The following is a 15373-nucleotide window of genomic DNA, read 5'->3' on the forward strand; positions in this document are numbered from 1 at the left end:
ACTGAGTAAATAATACCATATCTACTCCTGTAATTCTCCTTTATATTTGTATTTTAAGAGGATTAAGTAACTGAATTTTACAGCTATCTAGACCCTGATCTTCTCTGCCAAAAGCACTCTTCATTAATCTTTTATAGTCTCATTCCATTAACTGAAGAAAGTGACTCACCCAGATTTATCTGTGTCAGAGCAAAGTTAACTGAGATCTTGCTCTTATCCCCACCTCTGCTCCAGACTCCTCACGTCTGAAGACTGTAAGAGCTGTGTGAAGTAATGTCACAGAACTCTGTGTGTGTGTGTGTGTGTGTGTGTGTGTGTGTGTGTGTGTGTGTTTGTAAGGGATAAGCAGGAGTATTTGCAAATGGTTAAAAAGTAGCCTTCAAGTATATGATTTCCTTTCCCTAGATGTTTTAGCTTTGGAGACTAAGCAATATGGGTCTTGTAGTGTAAATAAATCAATAAATAGACAGTTGCTGTATTTCTTGTCTCTCTCACTGTGGATGTCTTCCCCACTGGAAGTCCAAGAGCCATGAGGCATTAATCGTTCTGAATGTCTTCATTCAAGATGCATAAAAGGAAAATAGAGAGGGGGAGGAATGTGAATCCTCACAGGAAGTTGGGATCTACCTTTCATCACTGTCTTCTTTTTTATTTTTTTCTATTAGTAGCAATTGATAATATATTTTGTTTAACATAGAGTAATTTCTCTACTTCAGCAGAAATGGTAACACATCCTATTATATATGCATATTCATATATATATAATTTAAGATCTCAAAATATTTTAGGAGAATATCCTTAAATGGTAATTTTTTGTGTTTGAGGATGTAGCAAGTAATAAACAAGATTGTAAGAATAAGTAGATTTTTATATCTGATTTTGACATTTTGAAATCAGTCATTGGAATGGCTATGATATTTGTATACATGTTCACTTTTAAATAAATAAATGAATCATAATATAAATTGGATAATTTAATTTTAGTAAAATGAATTTGAGTTTTTGGTTAGTAATATTGATTAATATTCTCTGTAAAAATTACATTTTACATTTTCATTTTTTATTTTTTGAGTTGGAGTCTCAGCCTATTGCCCAGGCTGGTGTGCAGTGGCATGCTCATAACCTGCTGAGCTCAGGTGATCCTTCTGCCTCAGCCTTCCAAGTAGCTAGAACTACAGGCATGCACTACCATGTCTGGCTAATTTTTGGATTTATTGTAGAGATGAGTTCTTGCCAAGTTGCCAAGGCTGGTCTCAAACCTGTGGACTCAGGCAATTTTCTCACCTTGGTTTCCCAAAGTGCTGATACTATAGGCGTGAGTCTCTGAACCTGACCTAAAAATTACATTTTTATAATTGTCAGTGTAATTTTAATATGTTCCTAGCAAATAAAATTATAGGTTTTGTTAATGTTTCTTTGTCTGTTCTGTTTCCAACCTTTGGTCTACATGTGTAGGACCTATGTAAGAATATTCTTAAATAAGACTTCTCCTAAAATGTTTTGTTGAATTTGTCTTTGTTCTCTCTAGTATTTTATCAATTCATGAATATAGACTACCTTCTGATATTCCTTAAATTTATTTTTAGATTTTTCTTCTTTATTCATATTCTGACCTTTGGAAATTAGAACATTATTCCAACTTTTCCACTTTTTAAAAATGATTAGAGTACACAAATTTACAAGGAGATTGGACATCTTTGTATAGTACACTAAAAAAAGAGTATTTTTGCTAATATACTTCATGTGTGTTCTCAACTATTAATAAATAAGACAGGATTATATGAATGTACAGTTTCTTTTTCTTTTTTCTTTTCTTTTCTTTTTTTTTTTTTTTGAGTTGGAGTCTCACTCTGTCGCCCAGACTGGAGTGCAGTGGCCGCTCCCGGCCACCGCAGCCTTGCCCGCTGGGCTCCGGCGATTCTTCCGCCTCAGCCTTCCAAGTAGCCTGAACTACAGGAGTGCGTTACCACGACCGGCTGATTTTTTGATTTATTGTAGAGATGAGGTCTCGCTGCCCAGGCGGGTCTCGAACCCGCGGGCTCAGGCAATCCACTCACCTCAGCCTCCCAAAGGCACGGGATTACAGGCCGAGCCACCGAGCCACCGAGCCCGGCACTTTTCTTTTTTTTTTTTTGAGTTGGAGTCTCACTCTGTTGCCCAGGTTGGAGTGCAGTGGCACACTCATGGGCACCCCAGCATTGACCTGCTGGGCTCCGACATTCCTTCCACCTCAGCCTTCCAAGTAGCTGGAACTACAGGCGCACACTACGATGCCCAGCTAATTTTTGATTTATTGCAGTCACAAGGTCTCACCAATTTGCCCGGGTTGGTCTTGAACACATAGGCTCAGGCAATCCACTCACCTCGGCCTCCCAAAGTGCTGGGATTACAGGCTGAGCTACCAAGCCTGGCTTGAATGTACAGTTTCAAGTATAATAAACAATTGTATCTTTATTTTTATGGTCATTTGTTAAGAAAAATAGTCTAACAAAATTAAAATGATATATCTGTAAAATATATTTTTTCATATTAAAAAATTTTCTGAATACCTAAGAAAAATGTCAGTTGCCAGATTAAGCAATGAAAATGCAAAAATGGCAAGATTTTGATCATTCCTTTAAGATATTAATGTGTGGTCAGGAGACAGATATACAAACAAAATGTAATGGACAGTACATTTTGCATTACTGAAGATATATGTACTGCATAACATAGGCACATGGATGACAGTATTTTCATGTGATATTGGATAGTTTGCATGGACTTCTTTAGTGCTCCCCCACCTTGGATATATGTTAGAATGAACCTGAGGAGCTTTATAAATCACTGGATGCCTGCCAGGACCTCACCAGATTAAGTGAAACCATCTATGGAGGTGAAGCCCAGTGTCAGTTTTTTAAAGCTTCCTATGTGAAGCTTATGCACAGTCAAGGTTGAGAACCCCTGGCTTGGCATTCCATTGTAGGTCTTTGTCCTGCAGTACATGTAACTGTAGGGGAGGCTGGGAACAGTCTAGCTGGTGCCAGGAAGAAGAGATGATATGGCAGTGTGGAAAACCCAATTTTCTAGTGAACCTTTAATCAAAGTTTAATGAAGATTTTAAGAAAGCAGTAATTCTGAGTGTCAGAAGACAGGTAGAAAATTAACCAACAAGGAGAAAATAGCATTTACAAAGACATCAGAAGAATGAAATGGCTTGGAATCTGCTAGGGAGGTATGGTATGTATGTTTCTGGAGTAGCAGAAAATGAGACTAACAAGTTAGGAAAGGACTTGAGTTTTAAGGACTTTATTGCTCAGTGAAAGAGCTCGTAATTTACCTTGTTATAGGAAATACTGCTAGGGTACCAGCAAAGGAATGACAGGAACAATTTGGGGTTCTGATAAATATCCTTCTTTGTAATCTAAAGAGTGGATTGCAGATGTGGCCTGCCTTACCCCACTTGTGGGCATGGGCCAGTGTTTTGTTTTGTTTTTTAAAGGACCAAAAAGGGCTAGGAACTACATATAAATTGTAAAAGTAATCTCTCCAGGTTTTACTCATTGCCCTATTTTGATCTTTTGGTTATGGTCCTCTTTGTTGCCTATGAAGTTCTAAGGCTGATAGGCTTCACCTAGGAGTCTGTTTTCACATCCTCTTCATTACATGCCCTGTGTTGTGCTTCAGAATTCCACTCTCCTTCCATACTTCACAGCTTTGGCCTGGGTCAAAACACTGGACCACGCATTCTCCTGGAAAGTAGCAAGATGAAAGTCTAAGAATTCTAGCAGAAGCTGGGGATAGTCAATGTTTATCTGATGTAGCATGTATATTAATCATGGTATAATGGGGCATCTCCAGTTAGTTTTATTTTTTAACATAGTACCCATTCTGGTCAGGTACTTTGTCAGGTATATGATGGTCTCTCTTCTCATGAAACAGCATTTTTTAGTGAGCTTGAGGAATGGGGCGGGGGTGGATCAAATGTTCTGTTTTGTACAAACTGAAGTTGAATAGTACATGTCCACGTTGAGATAGCAGGTGGTGGTTGAACATACAAGTCTGCAATTTTAATGAGAGGTAAAAATTAGAAATAAAAATTTCGGAATCATTTGGATAATGTTATGATTTTAAGCTATGGGATAATATAAGATCACTTTGTGGAAGAGTCTGGACTCAAAGAGAAAAGAGGCCCAAGGACAATGTTCTATGGACACAAAATTTAGAGGCTGCAGTGAGGTAGGAGAAAAACCAGAGAGTACGGTGTCAGGGAAGTCAAGAGAAGACATTTCAAAGAGAGAGCGGTGTCTGTGCCACATACTGCCAAGTCAGGTAAGATGACAAAGTAACCTTTGGATCTGTCAAGTTGGAAGACACTGTTGACTTTGACAAGGGTAGACTCCTTGGAGTAGTTGGGAGCAAACCTGATTGGAATGGGTTAAGAGAAAAGAACCAAGGAGGTAAGGAAATAGAATTAACAGAAAAAATGTCAAGGAATCAGCCAGTAACAAAGACCATTGTATAGTCAAGAAACTTCTTCTGTATATTACATATAATAATTTATTTAAAAAAATTATTGAGCACTTACTATGTGCCAGGCTCACAGCATTATACTTTGTTTATTACTTTTAGACTTTTAGAAATGTCTGCCCCATGAAACCTAAAGCCTTTTTCTTCCGATCAGAACAAATGCTCTTTTTCTATAAAGATTTTTTTTTTTTGAGTTGGAGTCTCACTCTGTCGCCCAGACTGGAGTGCAGTGGCCACTCCCAGCCACCGCAGCCTCGCCCTGCTGGGCTCCAGTGATCCTTCCACCTCAGCCTTCCGAGTAGCCGGAATTACAGGCATGCGCTACCATGTCTGGCTGATTTTTTGACTTATTGTAGAGATGAGGTCTCGCTGCCCAGGCGGGTCTCGAACCCGCGGGCTCAGGCAATCCACTCACCTCAGCCTCCCAAAGGCGCGGGATTACAGCCTGAGCCACCAAGCCCAGCTAATATAAAGATTTTTTAAAGCATTTTGTAAAGTCTGTGGAAAAGGAATTCATGTATACTCATGAAAGAGTATCAGTGATATTTAATTGGCTTTTAACTGATTACCAAAGTCACAATATATTTAATTCTCTTTGCTGTAGACTAGAAAAAAAAAAAAGGTTTCCATTTGCCCTAATTACGTTAAATAAAGCAGGGCTAAGCAATCATTATGAGATTTTACTTATGTAATGAGTGATAGTGATTATTTCTAGCTACTTGGTACAAACTGGTAGACCTCTATGATTGTCCAATGCTTAAAACTTTGTAATTTCCCACTTTCAAAGTGTTTTCATGATTCTGATATGAAGATCTTCAGATGAACAAGGCTTACATCTCAATCCATGAATCACCTTCAAAGATTTATGAACTCTCTGAATATGTCATCTGTCATCTGGTACCAAGAGTTCGAAAAATATGGATAGCTTTACTATCCTGTATAGTTTGAAAAATTGGAAGCTATTAGAATTGTTCTGAGTCAGGTCAACTGGGAAAAAATAATTTGTTAACAACAAATCTAATCCACCACATTTACTTTGAGTGTGCCCTGCCCCCCATCCCCACCTATTCAGTTAGATCAGCTTCTCATCTTAGTCTGTATCACTTAAGCCCTTGGTAAATTGATGGATGCAGAACTCTTCAAGCTCAATTGATCTAACTAACATGTTTTTTTCTCACTCAAAACTTGATTATTCTGTTGATGTCACGTTCAGTCTTCTGACTCATAATCATAACACCTTCCTTTCTTATTACCTTTCCAACCCAAACAATCACCAGATATGTTTACATCCCCTATAATATTGCATTATTTGCTTCTTCCATCTTATTTCATGATTGTCACCATAGCTGAGATGTCATTACCCCACATGTGGAGCATGGCAGTGACTTCTCAGCTTCCTCCTTGCAATCCTACATATTTTTGCTGCCTGATAAATATTATTGAAGCACCCCCCGATCTCGTTATGACCCTACTTTGAATAAAGGGAAAAAATGAAATTTTACACCTCATGGCTAAGCCTTTGGCAGCTGTGGTGTTCAGACTGGCCTCCACCAGCTTTTTTGGATATACTAATCCTTTATATGCCTTGTGTTCTATGTAAACAGAATCACTCCCTGTTTCTCCTCTACTCTGTTTTTTCCTGGATTTTAGTTTTACCTCATATTTTCTTTACTTGGAATTTTCACTTCTCCAGTCTTCAAGACCTAAGAGAAATTCCACCTTCTTCAGAAAGCCATCCTGCATCTGTCTCCATTCATTTTTTGTTCAGTATTGGAGGAGGGAAAAAAATTAATGAGGATTGTAGTGTTCCCCATCATAACATAAAAGTCTGTCATTTTCTGCTTTGTACATAGATTTTATATATGCCTTTCCTACTGCATTTAACAACTTGAGCATAGGATAAATATTAATTTTTATACTGTTAATTGTACAATAATATCGAATGTGTTCCTATCGTGGGCACTCACATATAGTGAAAGACTCAAAGAAAGAAAATTGAGGGTGAGGCATGATTAAGGAATGTGGTTCATTAAATTGAACCACTGAAGTTAAACTACAGGATTCAAACCTCGGTCCTACTATTTATGAACTGTGTGACTGTTGGAAAGCTGCTTATATCAATTTTTACTTCAGGTTTTTCATCACTAAAATGGGAGAATTATAATACCTATTCTATAGGGTAAGTCTGAGGTTTAAATGAGATAATGTTGATAAAATTTAGGTTATAAATGTAGCACTTGCCAGTCATACTAAAGTTGGAGTTCTAATCAGCTCGGGGAAAGTAATAGTGTCTTTGTTATTTTATTTAGTAGTAAACTCTTTTAATCCCAGCATTATGTCATTATTAATGCGAATGTAGATTCAATTATCTTATTGTGGCAAGTATAGTGCATAAAAATTGCTTAAAAATACTAGCTTGAGCTGGGCTCCGTGGCTCAGCCTGTAATCCCACGCTTTGGGAGGCTGAGGTGAGTGGATTGCCTGAGCCCGTGGGTTCGAGACACGTCTGGGCAACTTGGCAATACCTCATCTCTACAATAAATCAAAAATTAGCTGGGCATGGTAGCGCTCGCCTGTAGTTCCAGCTATTTGGAAGGCTGAGGCGGAAGGATTGCCGGAGCCCAGCAGGTTGAGGCTGCAGTGGCCGGGAGCATGCCACTGCACTCCAGCCTGGGCGACAGAGTGAGGCTCCAACTCAAAAAAAATACTAGGTCATTGCTTCTATGCTGAAAATGAAATTTTAATACCAAATAAAATACTAAAGAAGATTTCATGATATGTAAAAATTTGCCAAGTTATATCCACCACTTAGATATATATGTATAAGTGGTGGATATGTAAAATTTTGCCAAGTTATATCTACCACTTAGATATATATTTGTGTAAGTGGTGGATATAACTTGGCAAGTTTTTACATACCATGTATCATCCATGCACATATATATACCTAGAGAATATATATATGCGTATTCTCTAGGCTATAGAAGTCCCATGGTTTTTATGGTTGAGGTTAAATTTCTTATGTTCTTCCCTTTGAACATTTTGATCCATTATTTAATATAGTTTAGTTCAGTTCACATGGGGTAATTTTATATCTAATTAACTCATTCATCTTTTCTCCGTTTTAAGTTTTCAAAGGAAATTGTGGTTTGGGAAATGCATTTTTAAGACTCTTAGAACTGTTCTACAGGAATCCATGGCAGAACTACTATTTCTGAGTCAGATTTTAATGCATAATTTAGAAGGTAGATATAAGAGAGTTTTTTAAAAGCTTCACATCTAGCAGACAGAAAGCTACCTGATTCTTTCATACATAACATCATACAGGGAACGTGTTGCTCTTGAGAGTTTGGTAATAACTTCATTTTCTTATGTTCTTTTTGTTGTATGAAATTACAAAGAGAACATTAGTAACTGTGTAGTTGTTAGCTTATTGTCAGTGATCGAGAAAAAGGGAAGAAGGGATTTTTGCTTTTTGTTTTTGAAGTGAGTTGCCTTCTGGAAGGTGAGTTGCCTTCTGGAAGTTTTGAAGTGAGTTGCCTTTTGGAAGGTCTAAGGACCTTTCAAATACAGGTGGAATCATTCTTTATGTTTGCATTAAAATTAAGACCAGTCATTTGAATCCCACAATTAGAGATGGATTTTTGTGTTTCTATTATTAGGGTAAAGTGAAATTTTAAAAGGGTATACATTGTAGTTTAAGGTGAAGGTCATAAATACCTGATATGCTTAGCAATAAGACAACCACAAAGGATATGTCACTAGACAGTACATGCTTTGTTGCTAGTAATTGGTTTAAATGGACATCTTGGAAGATTGGAGATTGATCTGGACATGGAAGGCCAGGAAGAAGCAGTAGAATACATGATTCAGAAAATGTAATGTGTGTGGTAAATAATGGATAAATCAGTCTGTGTAGGTAATAGTTATGTAAGTGGTTAGAAAGGTAAATAGGTACAAAATGTGAGAAGACCTGAATGCCAGGCTTAGGTGCTTGGCAATTATTCTCTCTTCCTGATAGTTTCATGTTCTTATTCATGAAGTTTTATTCTCTGGTGAGCAGGGTTTGAGTTGGGGGGAGGGAATGAGAAAGAAGAAAAGAGACAGCAGGATTGGGAGGTCTCTCTCCAAGATAGGTGAGAGCAATTTTATTTTTCCAGCATGCCCCTTATATAAGGCCAAACCACACTCTTTACAAAAAAAGTCTTAATGTTTTAAATATTTTTATCATAACATCTGTGTTTTATTGATTCTAAATAATGTTATTATTTAAAATAGACAATTTCCAGACTGAACAGACATGAGATCACGCTATACTGTTTTTATCAAGCCAACTTCCTAAAAATAAACAAACTAACAAAAATACTGGCCAGGCTTTCTTAAACACAGGCCAGAGACACAAAGACCTTGTCAGCTTATGCCCTTGTCTCTTTCACTTATTCATTGACTCCCTCCCTACTTTCCTGTCTTCCTTCCTCCTCCTCCTTCTCTTCTTCCTCTCTCCACTCCCCTCTACCCCTGCTGATACTTTAGCCTGATCAAGGGTAATAGGAAGGACATGTAGAAACAGGGGAGCCATATTGAAGAGTGGGTGGTAAAAATGGCGAGTTCATTTTTTTTTTTTAGTTTGAGGTCACTGTGAGATGCCCTAAAAGAAAGGCCTTGCCTTCAGTTGAAAATGCAGAGCTGAAAGTCAGGAGGAGGCCAGAACTGTGTGCTGGCTTATGGCATAGCATTGAGAAATGACTGTGGATACTCTGAAGCCTAAAACTGCTGAGGACCAAGTGTGTGTGTTTGTGGACTGAGAGAATGAGGAGGCAGCAGAGAAGACAGCAGGAACAATCAGAGTTGGCTGGGTAGAGTTATGCTCTGGCTTTATGATAAATAATTTGTGATTCAAGTGATGGTGCAGCATTAACACTTACTGGTAAGGTAAATTAATTTGCTAATACTTAATAAGGCTTTTGACCAGTGATTTGAGGCCTTGTTGCAAAATCCATGCACATTTGGCACTGCCAAATCCAAAACAGGGCTGCCAGAAAACTGTATGATAATAAATGTCGGGAAGAGTGTTCTTTTGGGATCATCGTTAGGCATGTACCAACTATTTCTCGTGATGTATTATCTATAAGTCACTAGATTTAATGTAAATGCAGTGGACCAGCTATGAATTAATTTCAGGGAAAGCACCATATTTACATAACAGTATAAGCCCTCGTTTACTTGTATTTTTCACACTAAAGGATAAAGATAACTATTACGAGAAAATAACAGAATGTTATTTGAATGGAGTGGGGACTCAGAGAAAATACTAATACCTGTTTTCTAGTGGGAGAAAGAAGAGCATGATTAACTGCAGTTGGCATATACAAAGGCATCATCACAGAAAAACTCAGTTGTTAATCTTCCTTTTTAGTGATCAACAATATAAGGACATTTATCCCAGTTCTAGCAAATAGGTTAATCAGAAAGGGCACTGATGCTACATAGTGCTGTGAAAAGATTTTTAAAAGAGCCTTTTTTTCTTTAAGAAATGAATAAGTTTAGTGAATACAAGGGTTTGATGTTCATAATTTTAAATATATTAAAAGAGTGACATCACAGGTTATAAAAAAGAAGCTGTTGGGTGAAACTTATTAAAGTCATTTTTATGCTTCATTCATTATTTTCTTAACTGTAAAATGGTTGGCCACCAGGCTAGGTTTTTAACCCTCCCTAGGACTACTACAAAGGAAGATTTGCTGATCCCCAAAACCTTCTTCTTCCCCAGAGCTGCTCCCATGGAACAAGAGGAATTGGGTAAGAAGATCTCAGGGTTTGAGATTTGTAAATTAAGAATAGACTGCTGCATTAGGTTAGCATTTTCTCTTCTTCATTTTCAATATTTCCATCTTTGCAAATCCATCCTGATACCAGCAACCAAGAAAAACATTTTTCTCTTTGCTGAGTACCTACAATACTTGGTCAGTGCTTTCTTGTGACAATTGTATTGTGGTTTACATAGGTTTTTTTATTGTTTTACATACTATTTTTACTGTTTTTTAAAGTATATATATATGTATATATATCTTCTGTCTCTCACTGAAAAAAAAGGTATTAATATTGTTTCTGAGTCCCCACTCCAATTAGAACATACTCTTCACTATTTACAAATATATATATAAATAAATATATATGTATATATATATATATATATATATATATATAATGAAGTATGAACTCCTGGAGGGCCACAACTCTTGTAGCTACTGAAGAGCCTCCAATAGAACTGGCTGTATAGTAGGTACAGAAAAAAACGTAAACAGAGTTAATAGCATGATCATGGGTCATTTAGGTCAACACTGTTAAGAGCCTATGTCCTGGTGCTTGTGTTTATTTACAAAGAATTTTGAAAATCTCCATAAGCTTAAGTTTGATGATTTGTAAGACTGCGGTAGCTGTTTTCCATGGTTTGCATTTCAAAGTCATATAGCCTCTCCTAGAATGAAAGAATAGAGGCTTCCATAGGGAAGAGTCATGGCTCTTTATCTCCTTTGAGTTAACAACCCTTTTGAGAATCTTGGGTAAGCTACGAAATTCAAACAATTCCTCCAAGTAAAAAAGTGCATATTTCTACAGAATTTTGCTCACAACTCAAACAGTTTCACAGACTTCTTAAGTTCCAAGTTAAGAATTCCCTAGCCTAGAAAATTCTGAATGTGGAAGCAATCATCCCTGCATAATGAACAGGACAAAATAAAAATAAATTTTCTATTCTAAATATTTGTCAAGCCAGTGAGATATTTTGATATTAAAGTCTTAAAACTCTGTGTAATAGAAACTAGAGGCATTGCAGAGAATGATGACACATGTGGGCACCTATTATGGTCAAGGTTGAATGACCCCCTTTTTTTATTTTTTGATTATTTTTATAAAGATGTGGAGTACAATTCAGGGTTAGGTATATAAACATTGATCATACCGGTACCCTTGTTGATGAGATATGCCCCTCCCTCCCCTAGCAGTTTCCCTCAACTGCCAACGTCCCCCTCCCCGTGACAGTTTCCCACTACTGCCAATCACTTGAGTGACCCTTTCTTAAAGACCTGTAAAATATTCTGTGCCAGGAAAGGATGTCTGTGAAGTAAGTAATCTATTATCACATAGAATGTTAAAACCAAGAGTTAAAAGTAAAAAAAAAAAAAAAGATATTAAAAGATAAGTTTGCCCTTGTGGAGTGAATACTCACCTCTGTCCTCTACCAAAAGCACCAAAGTTCACATATTCCCCATTTTATTTCTCTCAGAGCCCAATTCCAGCACTAGGGTGTGGCATGTTAATAACATTTTAAAGTGTAATACCACACATCTATAATTCACCCATTCAGGTTTTTCTTTCTTTCTTCTACCTCTCTTCTTTTTTTCTATGGTTTCTTTGTGTGTGTAATGTAAAGCCATTTATTTAGGGTCTGTGGATAGTCCAAGGAAAGAAAGAGTGATTTTTTTTTTTATGACAGCATTTGTAACCATGTGGGTAAAATGAAATGTGCTTGAAGTGGCTAGAGAAAAACTTTATCACACCCACCTCCAATAAACATACCTACCCCCCCAACACACACACACAAAGTGAGACAAACAGACAGATATACAGGGACAGGGATTCACAGTACCTGAATTCTGGTCTGCCTAGGCCTCAACTGTATGAATCTAGGTTTTACTCTACATGACTCTGGGTGAATTGTATGTGGACTATGAGGGCAAGAGAGAATTCAAAGATGACACCTAGGTTTGGGGCTTGAGGGCACCATTTATAATATGGTATTACTCATGAATGTTTAGAGTAGACAACTGAAAGTTAAGATTCCGTTTCTTCATGTAAGCTGAAACGTTAAGTAGGCCATTGGAAATGTAAGTCTGGAACTCTTGCAAGAGGTTAGAGCTGTAGATAAACACCTGGGAGTTACCAGTGATTAGACGCTGTTTATGGCTATGAGCTTTGAGGAGAGTACCTAGGCAGTGAGTGTTCAGTTTGAGAAAAGGTCAGGAGCCCAAGACCTGAAGCTCTCCAATGTGTACGAGAGCTGATGGGAGCATATTTCCAGTTTCCTAATGGAAATTAAAATAAAATCTTGGCTTAGCAGAATATTATTTGTAAACATTGTATAAAATGAGGCGCAGTATTATTAAAACTCACCAATTAGGGATGATCAGGAGGAGGTAGGTAGGCAGGCTGTAAGTCTGTGGGATAAGAAGGGTAAGTAGGCTGGATGGAGGTAGATGTGGATATAAAGGCATCCTGATCTAGCATGGTGGTTTTAGAATTGTTGAGTGTCTTGACTGTGGTGCCAGATACACAAAACTACATAAGTAGTAAACTGTAGAGAGCTTAATATACACACAGATGAGTACACATTAAACCAAGGAAATATGAATAGCACGGATAATTGTATCAAAGTCAGTATCCTGGTAGATATAAGGTACTATAGTTTTATAAGATATTACCATCGGAGAGACTGGGAAAAAGTGTATGATGGATATCTATTTCTTACAATTGCAAGTGAATCTACAATGATCTCAGTTGAAGGGGTCTACCTTTAAGAAAAAGTCATAAAAATTAAGTTACATAAATTTTCAGTTAAATGAATTATATTGAAAACAAAGATGTACTCAAAACTCAAAAGAAGACAAAACAAACCATGGGCCATTAAGCTAAGATTCTTACATGTAAAAAAATTAATCAACTGGCTTACCACCTTTAATTCTAACAGTATATAAAACGAGATGACCAACTAAATTTTGATCCACTCTCTTCATTAGCTTTTTATTTATACATTTATTTATTTTTAGCAAGCATGTTGGGAGGTATACTTTTTCAGCTTCATGAAATTATACCAGTAGTCAGTGAGTAGTACTCTTTGATCTCTGAAAATTTAGTTTTATAAAGAGAAGGCTATTAAAAAGATCACTTAGGACAGCAATGCTATAGTTGGCTTACTTTTTTTTTCTGACAAAGAAATTAAGGTAGTAATATTTTTAAAATTGGTGTAAATTGTCTTTTACAAAAAACTATAAAATTTAGATATGACTCAAACAATTGCACTTAAAGTGAGAGTTGTTAATCTGAAGATATAGATATTTAAAGATGTAAAATCATGTTTTTAGGTGAAGTTTGAGGAAGTATGTCCTTTTGTTTTAAGTTATTAAGTGCTATTTTTTATGGAGATGAGAGGGAAGTTTTAATGATTTTATTTATTTTTATTTTTTATTTTTTTTAATTTTTTTGAGTTGGAATCTCACTCTCTCACCCAGACTGGAATGCAGTGGCCTCTCCTGGCCACTGCAGCCTCGACCTGCTGAGCTCCAGTGATCCTTCTGCCTCAGCCTTCCAAGTAGCTGGAACTTCAGGCATGCACTGCCCTGCCCAGCTAATTTTTTGATTTATTGTAGAGATGAGGTCTCACCAAGTTGCCCAGGCGGGTCTCGAACCTGCGGGCTCAGGCAATCCACTCACCTCAGCCTCCCAAGGTGTGGGATTACAGCCTGAGCCACCGAGCCCGGCTTAGTTTTAATGATTTTAAATGAAGGTAACCTTTTTATTATTTTGCTGTAAAAATATGTATCAGCATTTATCAAAGATCAGAAGATATTACATATTACATTTAGTGTATTTGAGGTATTATAGTTACAATGTTCTTATACATCATTTTTGGTTTTAGGAGTATATAATGAGAGATTTCAGTTACCTGAAATAGACACTTACTATGTTTTTTAACTTTGCTCATTTATTTATTCATGTATTTGTATATACACATTGTTTTTTTCCTTCATAATTAATTTAAATCATTTTCATTTCAGACACAGTGAAAATAAACTTGTTCCTGTTTGATTTTGAATCATACTAATCAATTAAAAGAAAACGTTATTTGTTTTTTGACATGACTAGAAATTCCTTTATAACAAGTATTTAATTATTTAGAAAATCTTGCCTTTTGAAAAGTTGTTTGAAAATAAACTGGGCACAGTGGCTCATGCCTGTAATCCCAACACTTTGGGAGGTGGAGGTGAGAGAATTGTCTGAGTCCAGGGATTCTAGATCAGCCTGGGCAACTTGTGAGACCTTGCTTCTACAATAAAATCAAAACATTAGCCAGGTGTGGTGGCACATACCTGTTGTTCCAGCTACTTGGGAGGCTGAGGCAGAAGGATCACCTGAGCCCAGCAGGTTGAGACTGTGATGACTCTGAGCGTGCCATTGCCCTCTAACCTGGGTGACAGAGTGAGACTCCAACTCAAAAAAAAAAAAATCAATTTGGAAGCATATTTTTTAGATAGGTTACCCCAGGCCTTTCATACACACACACGCGTGTGCGCGCACACACACAAACACACACCTCTCCATATAAATGGGAGATTTTTAAAAAAATGATGAGAGCATGCTTTTTTGCTTTTAGTCAAATTTAGAACCAGAAAATGGAATTCTAATGTGGTGCCTGTCTGAAAAGAGAGGAAGGACAGATTTCTTGGGAATATGAGTTGGTTGGTATCAGAGTAAGGAGTATATGAAGACTTAAATGATACAAAGTTATATCATTCATTCAAATATTACTTTTACAAACATTAAAATGAAGGAAATATTTTTTAAGTACACAGAAGGAAATGAAGCATTATGCAGCATGTCATCATCCAGAAATGAGTCACGGGGATTTGAAAGAACAAAACAAGAGGTTCAACTATCTGGAACTGTTTAGGACTGACCTTCAAGAAAGCAGAAGGATAGACTGACTAAACCTAATGACAGTGTCGCCTCAAGAAAACAAGGACTTGTTCATTTAAAGTTGTAGTGGACAAGTTGAGCAAATAATTATTATAATTAGATTTCTTAGTAA

General features: G+C 36.9%; 1 protein-coding gene across 14 annotated transcripts in view; it reads left to right on the plus strand.

Moving 5' to 3' along the window:
- The window catches only part of CADPS2 (calcium dependent secretion activator 2), a 589108-nt gene that overhangs the window by 208598 nt on the left and 365137 nt on the right, over positions 1 to 15373 (plus strand). The window lies entirely within an intron of this gene.

This window comes from Carlito syrichta, unplaced genomic scaffold, assembly GCF_000164805.1.
Source record: "Carlito syrichta isolate Samal-C Ts95f unplaced genomic scaffold, Tarsius_syrichta-2.0.1 Scaffold307112, whole genome shotgun sequence".
Lineage (NCBI taxonomy): Eukaryota > Metazoa > Chordata > Mammalia > Primates > Tarsiidae > Carlito > Carlito syrichta.